Source organism: Hemibagrus wyckioides, unplaced genomic scaffold, assembly GCF_019097595.1.
Source record: "Hemibagrus wyckioides isolate EC202008001 unplaced genomic scaffold, SWU_Hwy_1.0 Contig32, whole genome shotgun sequence".
Lineage (NCBI taxonomy): Eukaryota > Metazoa > Chordata > Actinopteri > Siluriformes > Bagridae > Hemibagrus > Hemibagrus wyckioides.
In genome coordinates this window covers 61,838-75,000 of record NW_026690794.1, presented here as the reverse complement: position 1 = coordinate 75,000, position 13,163 = coordinate 61,838, and the positions used below count along the sequence as shown (strand labels likewise).

The following is a 13,163-nucleotide window of genomic DNA, read 5'->3' as shown; positions in this document are numbered from 1 at the left end:
AAAAGCCAATCAGACCCTACTGTATGTCTCCATGCAGCCATAAGCCAAGGATGCCATACTGCTCTGTACATCACACACTCATACAGAAACACTCTCATTACTCTGTACTTAAATACACAAACCTAAACAAAGCACAGGTGACACCTATTAGACATAATGACAGAGACTGGAAACCAACAAAAAGGCAGTGGGGGTCTCTAGTGGCCAGAAAAAGTCACAACCCTGACAGGAAACTAGTAGATATTTTTCCTGTATATTTCAGTCTAGTTGTGTTGATATTTAACATGATCAGAAAATGACAGATGATTTTCAAAGTCTTTTGCTGTTTCATTATAAACTGGACATAATAAAGCCTCCAAAAGTCATGATGGACAAATCAATGTGTATAAATTACACCAAAATATAGATTTTAATTAAAACGCTTAAGAGAAACATTATTACAGACTTTTGCATAACAGCTGGATAGACTTTTATTTGATAATTATGTGCAGTATTGACATTAAAATTTATACTTGATTTGGATTGGTCAGAAGGTGTTCAGCATGGCCCTGATAGCAGTTCAGGTTTCAAATCAAATCTCTCTTTTTTAAGAATGTCCTCTTTCTGATTATTGTTTCTCTAAAAACTCCAATCATTTAACCCTCCTGTTATCTTCGGGTCAATTTGACCCGCTGTACAAAGTACTCAAGTACTTTTTTTTTTGGTTTTAAAAGTATTTCCCCGCAGATTCTGGCTGGTCATTTGTTCCAAATAAAAGATGAGATGTGTTGTTTTAAAGTCTTAAAGAAAGTTTTAGATATAAAAATTGGAACACACTAAAATAAATACAGAAATCTAGGCAAAATGTTCATCTTTACTGAGTTTAAACGACCAGCCAGAGAAATGGGGAGAGCTGACCAGCGAGCAAAATCATTCTGAGATTTTGTGAACTGTACCAGCTCTCCCAATTGTTCAGTATGAATGGCAATTGCTAAGGGTTCAATTACCAATGCAAAAAGCAAAGGTGAAAGTGGGCAGCCCTGTCTTGTGCCACGTTTCAAGGGGAAATAAGAGGAAGATACTCCATTTGTCCAAACTGAGGAGACTGGGAAGGAATATAAAATTTTAATCCAGGAAATGAATGTGTTGCCAAAACCAAATTTCTGTAGCACATAAAAAAATGTAATCCCATTCTACATGATCTACATGATCATGTTTGTGTCAGTTTCTTCCTCCTCCCTGCTCCCCAAAACATGCAATCAGGTGAACTGGCTACATGCAATCATGTTCACTTCAAGAGAGAGAAAAGAGAGGTTTAAAATCATTTCTATAATCTACTATTTAAAACAGTCCAGGCTGGTGGAGGTGGTGCAACGGTGTGGGAAATGTTTTTATGGCACATTGGGCCTGCTGGGCTGCTTAAATGCCACAGCCTCAGAAAGTTATTAGTGTATTAGTGCCGATCTTTAAGAATAAGGGTGACGTGCAGAGTTGCAGCAACTATAGGGGGATAAAGTTGATGAGCCATACAATGAAGCTATGGGAAAGAGTAGTGGAAGCTAGGTTAAGGAAGGTAGTGGAAATTTGTGAGCAGCAGTATGGCTTCATGCCCAGAAAGAGCACAACAGATGCAATTTTTGCTCTGAGAATGTTGATGGAGAAGTATACGGATGGTCAGAGAGAGTTGCACTGTGTGTTTGTAGACTTGGAGAAAGCGTATGACAGGGTGCCAAGAGAAGAGCTGTGGTACTGTATGAGGAAGTCAGGAGTAGCAGAGAAGTATGTCAGAGTGGTGCAGGACATGTATGAGAGGAGCAGGACAGTGGTGAGGTGTGCTGTAGGGCAGACAGAGGATTTCAAAGTGGAGGTGGGACTGCATCAGGGATCGGCTCTGAGCCCCTTCCTGTTTGCTATGGTGATGGACCAGTTATCAGAGGAGGTCAGACGGGAGTCTCCTTGGACAATGATGTTTGCAGATGACATTGTGATCTCTAGTGAGAGCAGGGAGCAGGTGGAGGAAAACCTGGAGAGGTGGAGGTTTGCGCTGGAGAGAAGAGGAATGAAACTTGGTCGTAGTAAGACTGAGTACATGTGTGTGAATGAAAGGGAGGGAAGTGGAACAGTAAGATTACAGGGTGAAGAGGTGAAGAAGGTACAGGAGTTTAGGTACTTGGGGTCAACAGTCCAGAGTAATGGAGAGTGTGGGATAGAGGTAAAGAAGCGAGTGCAGGCAGGTTGGAATGGGTGGAGAAAGGTGTCGGGAGTTCTGTGTGATAGAAAAATTTCAGCAAGAATCAAGGGGAAGGTGTAGAGGACAGTGGTGAGACCGGCCATGCTGTACGGTTTAGAGACAGTATCACTGAGACAGAGACAGGAGTCAGAGCTGGAGGTAGCAGAGCTGAAGATGTTGAGGTTCTCTTTGGGAGTGACAAGGTTGGACAGGATTAGGAATGAGTACATCAGAGGGACAGCTCATGTTGGAGGTTTGGGGGACAAAGTTAGTGAGGACAGATTAAGATGGTTTGGACATGTTCAGAGGAGGGAGAGTGAGTATATTGGTAGGAGAATGTTGGACATGGAGCTGCCAGGCAGGAGGAAAAGAGGAAGGCCAAAGAGGAGGTATATGGATGTAATAAATGAGGATATGAAGCTAGTGGGTGCAAGTGTTGGGGATGCAGAAGATAGGGATAGGTGGAGAGAGATGATTGGCTGTGGCGACCCCTGAAGGGAAAAGCCTGTCATCATAATACACACAAATAATCTCATCTCATCTCATCTCATCTCATCTCATCTCATCTCATCTCATCTCATCTCATCTCATCTCATCTCATCTCATCTCATCTCATCTCATCTCATCTCATCTCATCTCATCTGTTGTGCATTAATCACTAAAGTTAAAAGTAAAAGGTAATGTAAGAATGGAGTATTTAAAACCTTTTATATTCTTATACACAAATGCCTGACAAGATTTCGTATCTTGCAGTGCCTTCTGCTGCCCTCTCCATACCACCTGAGTTCTTTCAGAGAGAACTTGCATCTACCAAGCAACAGGTGGAGGAGAAAAGACTGCAGAAACGTAAGAGGCCTGAAGCTCACCATCAGCTGAGAAGATCATCAGCGTCTCTCTTCCCTCTATTATGGACATGTACTCCACATGCTGCATCCGTAAAGCAAACAGCATTGTGGACGACCCCACACACCCCTCACACACACTCTTCACCCTTCTGCCATCCGGAAAGAGGTACTGAAGCATTCAGACCGACACAACCAGACTGTTGAACAGCACACACACACACACACACACACACATATTTCTTGTTCACATGTACACGTCACTTTAATATTTGTATCTCTTTGCACTCACGGTCAAACACTATTCTTTTGCGTCAGCGTTATGTGTCTTGTTTGTCTGCACTGTCTTGTCTTGTCATCCTGTGCACTTATGTTGTATGTTTAGTTTCTAAAGAATGCACCTTGTAGTATAGTTGTATACTTGTAGTATAGGACCTCTGGTTCAGGAGGAACGTTGTTTCATTTCACAGTGTACTGCATCAGCTATATATGGTAATAAAGCTTCTTTGACTTTTGACCATGTCGGACGCCCGTGTAGGTTTTGTAAGATGGAACTAAAGCAGGGTCCGAACAGTCCACATATACACTACCAGTCAAAAGTTTGGACACTCCTTCTAATTCCATGGTCTTTCTTGATGTTTATTTCTTTCTACATTGTAAAACAATGCTGAAGGTGGCCAAAATCCAGAATAATGTCCTTTGAACAGTTGCTATTGAGACATGTCTGCTACTGATGCTCTGTGAAGCCTTCATAACGGCTCTAATCTGAGGTGCTGTTAATTGGTGATTTCTGAGGCTGGTAACTCTAAATGAACTTCTCCTCTGCAGCAGAGGTAAGTTTTGGTCTTGCTTTACTGGGATGGTCTTCATGTGAGCCAGTTTCATCATGGTGCTTGATGGGTTTTGCAAATGCACTTGACAATACTGTTCTTGCAAGAACTATTCCAGAACACCTGACCTTCGTGTCTTAAAATAACAACTGACTGTTTTTTGTTGTCGTTACATATGGATTACTTAAGTCCATGTGTGTTATTTCATAGTTTTGAAATCTCCAGTATTGTTCTAGGATGTAGAAAATAAATCCCTAAACAAAAAACATTGAATTAAAAGGTGTGTCCAAACTTTTGACTGGTAGTGTACACAGACTTTTCTATATATTTTCAGATAGAATTTGTATTTATTTTTAGATATATTTTGTATATATTTTGTCTTTATTTTAATGTGTATTAAATTAATTAGTGTTTAAAGTTTGCAATAATATGTATATATGTGTGTGTGCAGTCTCTGGTGTGTGTTTTTTCACATTTTTTGTGACTTTTGTTTCGATTGCTCTTTAGTGTTAAAAATGTCAAATAAATAAATTGATTGATAAACACTGATTTCTTTGTTGTTGTGTCTCTATTTACAGAATTCATTATATATTATTCATAAATGTGTGTTTACATAAACTCTTTCATGAACTGCATGCTGTCTTTGTGCTTATAGTTCACAAAGCCGTATGCAGCATTTTTTTGTAGCATTGCAGCAATTTTCACTCAGTTAAAAAATTTCATTCATTTGCACTGAGTGGGATTCGAACCCCGTTCCTGACAAACGTTTTAATAAATTTAAATTGGCTGTGACATGAATTTACCACCTGGGACAGCAGCAGAAAAGCTTCAATTTCCAGTTTTCCAAGCTTCCAGTTTTGTAATAATTCAAGAGTGTGTATGTTACACAGACAATCTCTAAATAATTTAAAAGCCCAATTTGTTGTTCAATATTGTTTTAGGCTTTATATTGCAAAAGTTAAATGGTAATGACTATTAGGCTCTGTGGCGTTATAGTTTGCTTGAGTTTTCACTGATTTTATTTAAATTCATTTTGGGATAGTTATTTCCTTTGCTATAAATCTTTATGAATAAAAATAAACAATAAACAACAATTCAAGAGTTTGTACATTGTTATAATATGCTATGTTACAAAGGTGTAGGTTACACAGGCAATCTATATTATTAAATAACTGCATATGGATTAAAAACAACACTCAGATTTATGCATGAATTTATACATTTCTATTTTCTACACTGCAGGGTTAGCTGATGTTTATTCAGATAAATAATACATAGAATAAATAAACAGTAAGTTGATAAATAAAATAAAATAAAAGTAAGTAGATAAATAAGAGAAAGAAAGAAAGAAAGAAAGAAAGAAAGAAAGAAAGAAAGAAAGAAAGAAAGAAAGAAAGAAAGAAAGAAAGAAAGAAAAGAATGAATGATTTTCCCTAATGAAGTTTAAAGCATTAACCAACTCTTTATTAAAACATTCAGTGTTATGGAAAAGAACCATAATGACAGATATTCACACATTTATAGACTGTAGGAAATAAAAAGCTATAATGCATCACATGAAAGTAAAAGTAAAAAAACTGTAAGGACGGTTGAGAATGAACTCATTTCTGTATCCAATAAAGCGGTCATGTCACGGTACAAAAACGAAAGACTCGAACCCGAAGACTCGAAAGGTGAACTAATCTTTTCTGTTTACTGATCTTATGCGATGTTGCGCATGCGCGGTGAACACAATATGAACAAATCACTCCCCGAGACGACTCGATGTTCTCGAGTCATGGGAAAGATTCGTTCAAAATGAACGACACATCGCTAGTCTTAAGCAAGTGAGAAGATGGGCGATTCCACACAGCTACATGTAATCCATATCAATGTATACGTTAGTTAGATGCCCTTATTGTCCAAGGAATCAGGTATAATATGTCTAAAATGGTTGTTAAATGACCCCAGTTGTTTTGTGTAGGTGTGGAGGACATGGTGCTTTCTTTCTAGAGGAGCAGAGTGCTGGGGTTGTGCTTACAGAGACTGAATGGATGCTGTGACCACAGGCACAGTTTAGGACACACACTGACCCAAACTCCCCATCCTGAGACTTTGGAAGAGATCTGTATTTATTAGTTTTAAACTATGTGCAGCAAATTGTGGAAAAAATGTGTTTTAATTACATTTATAGCATCATTTTGCAATGCATTTAACCCTAAATCCTTCTGCAGCTTTTATGGTGGCATGCAACTCCATAATGATGTTGATCTGTCTCTAACACACAGACATAAATAAAGAGTCTAGAAATCATTTCTAATTTAAAGAGTTGTTTTGAGCTTGACTCTGACAAGAAGCCATTGTTAATATGAATAAACAGCTCTCTCTCTCTCTCTCTCTCTCTCTCTGGCCTTAATATGAAACAGTAACACTCACCGCTTTAATAAAACTTTATTTTATTTCTTTCTTTTTTTCAACATAGGACAGAACTAGCAGTAACAGCCCTTGACACAGAATTACAAAAACTTAAAAAAAACTTATTATAAATGATAAAACTACTGCAATGGGCAGAAACAGAAGTGCAGAGTCAAATACTTTAAAAACATTATGCAAAAAAAACAAACCAACAACTGTATTTTATATATCAAACATGTAGATCTTGTATAAGCAAGAACACTGCTGTAATGGCAGCCCTGAACATTCAGACTAAAGCTTTTATCTTTCCTGGTTTCTGGAATGGCCATGTCCTGATTAGTGCATGTGTCCGTCTCTGATCCTGCAGCCCCTGACCCTGTATCTGACTGACCTGACCCTGTATCTGAGCCTGTATCTGACTGACCTGAGCCTGTATCTGACTGACCTGACCCTGTATCTGAGCCTGTATCTGACTGACCTGACCCTGTATCTGACCCTGTATCTGACTGACCTGAGCCTGTATCTGACCCTGTATCTGATTGACCTGAGCCTGTATCTGATTGACCTGACCCTATATCTGACTGATCTGAGCCTGTATCTGACCCTGTATCTGACTGACCTGAGCCTGTATCTGACTGATCTGAGCCTGTATCTGACCCTGTATCTAACTGACCTGAACCTGTGGATATGGTGATACAGGACTCTGATTAAGAGTCTGGGTTAATACAGAGATCAGAGTAAACACAAAGTGAATGACATTACTTTAAAGCTCTACATTTCATCATGATGAAACTGAACACATGAGCTTAGTGCTGTTAGCGCACTACTCTACTGTTTGAGCAACAATAATGTTATGCTATGATGCTAATGATTGTACAATGATACACTTGTCCAGTTCATTAAAATACTCTTAATAACAGGAACAGGGTTATTATACTTCTAATAACAGGAAGTTTGACACGATACTACAATAGACACACATTTAAGAAACGGATTAATTAAATCTTCTCACTTGATTAAGACAGGTTCAAACACTAACCGGCAGAGTAGCGCGTCAGTGACGTCCTTTACTGATAGGCTGTGATAGGGCAGTAGGTTGAGCAGTGGACCAATAGGGACTTTTATCCCGCCCCCTAATCTGCATAAAATTCTACGCGTGATTTTTGGAATAACAAACACTAGCATGCTGGAAAGAACAAACTAGCATCCTTGTGATTCACGTGTTTTATTTATTTTTATGAGTACGATATTTATGGCGCGGATTTGACGCTATATAAAACATTCAGGGCTGGATTAAAGTCTTTCCGGTCTCGAGACCTATTGATAAGGATTAGCCCTAGCCACGCCCCTGGTTACCATGGAAATGTTCTGACATTACAGAATCAGAACAGTGACGTGGGACTGCTGAAGGGTTGATCATTTCTACTTTGGAGACGGTTCACACTTTCAGACTGAGGTAAGAGAGATTTTTTGTGTCTTCAAACTGACAAGTGTTTAAAACTCTAATTTAATGATCTAAACGAAAACATTATCCATTTAGTCAAAGTAGCTCTTAAAGGAAAACAGGTTGGAGAGTCCTGTTCTATAAAGTTCTGCTGTTGTTGTGTAGATTTGTAGCAGTTCAGTGAAGATGATGGCAACAAAGGTGATGAGAAAACACGTTAAGGTTTTTGTTCTAGTTCTCCTTTTTTATTATCGTCCTTTTAACACGTAGTTTCTCCCTAATACTAATTTAGCTAACATTAGCTAGTTCAGGCTAGCTACACACGAGCTAGTAGCAGAGACTGCGCCTTGTGCACTAGAAATGTACAGATTTCTGCTTCCTAAAGATACTGTGACAGACACTAATGTTAGTGGATCGATCCCTGATTCTCGTCCGGCACCAAGACCGTGCTTCTGCTCCCCATGTAGGGTTTTAGTCCTGCATATGCCATGAGAAAGACGGTGTATTTCTGACAGAGGGGTTACTGACCGGACAGCGGCACGAGCGCGAGACCGTGAGCTGCAAAAGCACGTGCCGTGTCCGGTGTGCACATGCATGACATTTAGCAAGAGTTTGTCCAAAAAAGCTGGAGATTAATGATCTGATCAAATCTATTAGTTCAGAAAGCTCCTGTATTGATTGGGTGTACTTCTGTCATGTTGTTGTAGTTTGTACATTTAGACTTCACAACCTTTAGTTCTGATCAGTTTTAATAGCAGCGATTATTAGTTAATAATTACTTAATTGATTATTAGTGTCTAGTTAGGGGTTTATTCACTGCTATTCAGGTGTTATTTACCAGCTGTGACTGAGGTCATGTGACTGACGGCGTGTGACTGAGGTCATGTGACTGACGGCGTGTGACTGACGTCATGTGACTGACGTCATGTGACTGAGGGCGTGTTAGGACATGTGACTGAGGGCGTGTTAGGACATGTGACTGAGGGCGTGTTACTGACGTCATGTGACTGAGGGCGTGTTAGGACATGTGACTGAGGGCGTGTTAGGGCATGTTTCTACTTTGGAGACGACCACAGAGATCTGGGTTTGGTCCCTGCTTCCAGCGAAGTCTCCCGATTATTACACACACAATGTTAGTTAAATGAATGTGATTTCTATTTCTATGCTCTGTTGCAATCATATGCACAGGCTGTGAACACACTGTGCATTGTACACTGTCTGTGCATATGACATGACATTCATCCTGTGAATCACATTTATACCTGTGCACTGTTATACATGATCACACTGTAACACACACATTTTAAGACACATTGAGGCCATTTCTGTCAAAAATGAACACACTTAAATTAATACACTAGCCTTCAAAATAAGGAATGTACAAAACAGAAAAGAAATATATAAAAGGTGGACACTTTATAGCCTTGCTAAGGCCATAATAATATATATAGTGGGGTCCAAATGCCATTTTTTTTTATTTAATACATTAATTTGTTTTACAGATTATATTATTTGACAACAACCTGAAGTCAAATCTTTGAAATTTATGCTTTCTGAGTTTCTAGCATTTAGCATGTTGCCTTTTTTGCTTTAAATGAGTGTGTGCATGTGAGCTGCATGGACACCACAAGTTTATGCAAAACCTTACAAGTCATTTTAGATCAAATGCATCAGTGTGTCACTTGAACACATGCTTCAGTAAAAAAGATCAGACATGAGGAAAATCTGACCTTTAAATAGACACCTAGAAAGAGTACAGAATCTTAAATTAACTTCTGTTTACTTTCTATATTTTAAATAGGAAAAAATGCAGTTGAAGAAAAATCCCAGATTATTAATGTGGTCACAGAATTTGTTGTTTTACCCGAGTTGGTTTCTTCAAGTCTTTTGTTTTGCGGTGATTGAATGAATCTGACATTTGACAAATTCAGACTTTCAGCATGTGAAATGTTAAAAAAAAAACCTGTGAGGGTGGACTAATGCAAATTTTGAGAAATTTGCAAAATTAAGAGATGACTAGAGCACAAGCCTCCATTCAAGAATATTGAGGATTAATATTATTATAATTATTATATATATTATAAAATTGTCGTCTAGATACTTGTCATGAAAACCAGTCGGGAGTTTGTGAGAATGATGTCTAATGTCACGCGCTTTGATGCCTTTTTGTAACATTGCTAATGAATAAATGGCATATTTTATACGCCAATCGCGTTAGCAGCTAATCGCTAATGCTAATCGCTAGCTTGGTCTGTGCCATTACTAAGCCTGTGATTGGTACAAATAATTGATAAGTGGTATTGGAAAAATAATTGGGTTTGAATTAAAATGAATTAACCACAACTTCTTGGAAGCCGTACGAGATATTGGGCTACTTTTCTTGCCGAAAGCCCGGTGAGTGTATAGCATGTTCACTTTTAGCTCGTAGCTGTGGCTAATATGCTAACAAGAAATGACACCACACTTGATATTGTTGTCTAGATACTTGTCATGAAAACCAGTCGGGAGTTTGTGAGAATGATGTCTAATGTCACGCGCTTTGGTGCCTTTTTGTAATATTGCTAATGAATAAATGACATATTCTATGCACCAATAGCATTAGCGCTAGCAGCTAATGCTAATCGCTAATGCCAATAGCTAGCTTGGTCCTGTTGACTGAAACTTTCTGTTGGTGTTGACTTGTTAGTTCAGTTATTATCTTGATGTGTGGTTTGCGGGCATTCCAGTTTCGGGGTGCAGCTAAATATATATTTTTTTATTTTTTTACTTTTGGGTACTGATGGACGGACAAGCAGAGAGTCGAGCTGCTTCTTTTTCTTCTTCTTGTTTAATGGCGAATAACTCCTTAGGATCATTATCGCCACCTACTGTACTGGATGTGAAGTAAGTTGACATAGGTGATGAGTCTGAAATTTGAGAAGGGGATATTTTGGTGGATGTTCCGTTTTCCTTCCAATCTATGGCGCACTCAGTTCACATGCTCATGCTAGCGCTGCGTGTTTAGCTCCTCTAACACTCACAATTAGCTCTTCATGCCCCAGATTAGGTAGAATACTCCCATCCACACATATTATCATCTAGATCCTAAACCTGAGTCATAAATATATACTGTATTTAATCAGTGCTCTGTATACCTGTTCACATTGTCTTTCCCCACTTCACTCTCATGGTGGAAGTGAGACTCAGATGGTGTCTTCATGCTTCTGATTCACTGAAGACTCCTGGTTTATGTCATCTGTAGTGGACAGGGCAGGGGTCCTTGATCTCCACGATTGAGAACCCTGTGCTAAAATCAGGATGTGAACAAAACATTTCCTCTAAGGTACATAGTCTCAGGGTCAGCTTGCAAACCTAAAAGCCATACAGATGTCAGTGAAGGTAGTCACAGTAAGCTCCCTGTTTTACAGTTGTTCATGTTAAACAGCATTTTCTCAGGTTCTCCCAATGCATGTCGCACTACTCTGTGGTTGTTGTTTTGTTAAATCTGGTATTTACTTTATTTCATGTTGTGTAAATTCAGGACCAAGTGCATTTTGGAAGAACTGACTGTTCATGAGTGTGTGCATATAATAAAAAATCTCCTTCCTTTTATTCTTGTGCTGGGTGAAGTTGCATTTCAAAATGCATAATTACACAATTCATATTTTACCTGTAATGCATAGGAAATGCCTAGTTCCTGACCAGAAAATGGGAGTAAATGTAACTTTCAAATGTGACTAGTACATTTAGAAAAACAAAGTAGGGTCCACTCAAAGTTAAGTAATATGGAAGCTTTAAAAAAAATTTGGTTTAAGTTTCAATAAAAAATACACTTTTAAAACTCTCAAAGTTAAGTAGAGCAAACCCAAAACAATGACTAAGGAAATGCAGAAATTTAGAGCAAGAAGTATTTCTTACATATAGAAAATTAAGTAATAAATACAAAGACTAGTCTTACTTGAACTACATAATTATTTTTATTAGGTAGATCAGGCTGAATATTTTTATCAGAGTAGACTGGTTAAAAAAGAATTTAAAAAATAATAGTAATAATAATATAGTCACCTTTAGAAAATGTGGATTCAAACACATTTCTTATTCTTCTTTAAGCAGAAGCGTTCCTTCCGCCCATGGCTACAGGGGTGGCGGTTGACCACGGGGCCTTAAGCCGAGACCATTCAAGGTCAGTGACCGGCCGCGAGCCAAGGCCGAGCTCCCTCCTTCCTTGGGAACGGTTAGATGTCTCCTGTAGAGCTGGTGAAGTGGAAGGCGTGTTAGTCGCACGGCAGACCATTTGTAGTGCCCGTGCCAGGCTTCCTCCTTGTCTGGCCGAATGACTCGGTCATCTTCTTACCACTCATGCGTAACCCCACCGCCGCCCTCAGGTAGCGTGGGATTTGAGTGGTGTAAGGCAACCATGCCTTCTGTCTATGCCCTTAAGGAAAAAGCTCTACCGCTTTCTAAAGAAGTTTGCCTCACCGGTCTGGACGTGGTGCGCAGTCGTGCCGACAAAAACCTGCTCACTCACACGTACAGGAGAGCCCTGACAGAGGTGCTGAAATAGCTCAGTTGGGAGAGCGTTAGACTGAAGATTTAAAGGTCCCTGGTTCGATCCCGGGTTTCGGCAGCTGGAGGCAGTGTAGTCCACCAGCACAGTTCTGCAACTTATGCCTCAGACTTGAAAACAGCAAAACGTGGAAATAGTGCAGGATAAAGGTCTGAAAGCCCCTGAAAGGTAAAAGGTCTGAAAGCCCCCTGGTCCGAGACGAGAGCAGAAAAACTCGCATGCTACAGAACTCTTAGGTTCTTGTTGAACGCTTAGCCTGCACCCTTCAGTTTACGTGACCGCATGCCTCAATACCTGCATACAAATCATTGAAAGGTACCCTCCTAGCCTGCACGCCATTAGAAAACCCCTGCTTTTGACAAGGCTCCTTGGAAGCGCTGCCACCTGACGAGGTGGCCGAGAGGTTAAGGCGATGGACTGCTAATCCATTGTGCTCTGCACGCGTGGGTTCGAGTCCCACCCTCGTCGTGCGTGTGCTTCCCCTTTACCGCTATGCGCCACACAGCAGCAACTGAATGCTCCCCCAGACAGTCGTGCAGCATGAAAACAACAGTGATCCGACTACTTTGAAAATCGTGCAGTGTGAACTCGGCATAAGTGTTTCACAACCTTGGGCTGCATTCCCATGCTGGTTGGACACACATGCTGTAACATACACTATATTGCCAAAAGTATTCGCTCACCTGCCTTGACTCGCATATGAACTTAAGTGACATCCCATTCCTAATCCATAGGGTTCAATATGAAGTCGGTCCACCCTTTGCAGCTATAACAGCTTCAACTCTTCTGGGAAGGCTGTCCACAAGGTTTAGGAGTGTGTTTATAGGAATTTTTGACCATTCTTCCAGAAGCGCATTTGTGAGGTCACACACTGATGTTGGACGAGAAGGTCTGGCTC

General features: G+C 39.8%; 2 non-coding genes across 2 annotated transcripts; both read left to right on the top strand.

Moving 5' to 3' along the window:
• Positions 1 to 12,252: 12,252 nt before the first annotated feature.
• trnaf-gaa (transfer RNA phenylalanine (anticodon GAA)) lies at positions 12,253 to 12,325 on the top strand. The gene has a single exon. It is a non-coding gene; the product is annotated as a tRNA-Phe (tRNA).
• A 326-nt stretch (positions 12,326 to 12,651) lies between these two features.
• trnas-gcu (transfer RNA serine (anticodon GCU)) lies at positions 12,652 to 12,733 on the top strand. Its single transcript has one exon. It is a non-coding gene; the product is annotated as a tRNA-Ser (tRNA).
• Positions 12,734 to 13,163: the final 430 nt, after the last annotated feature.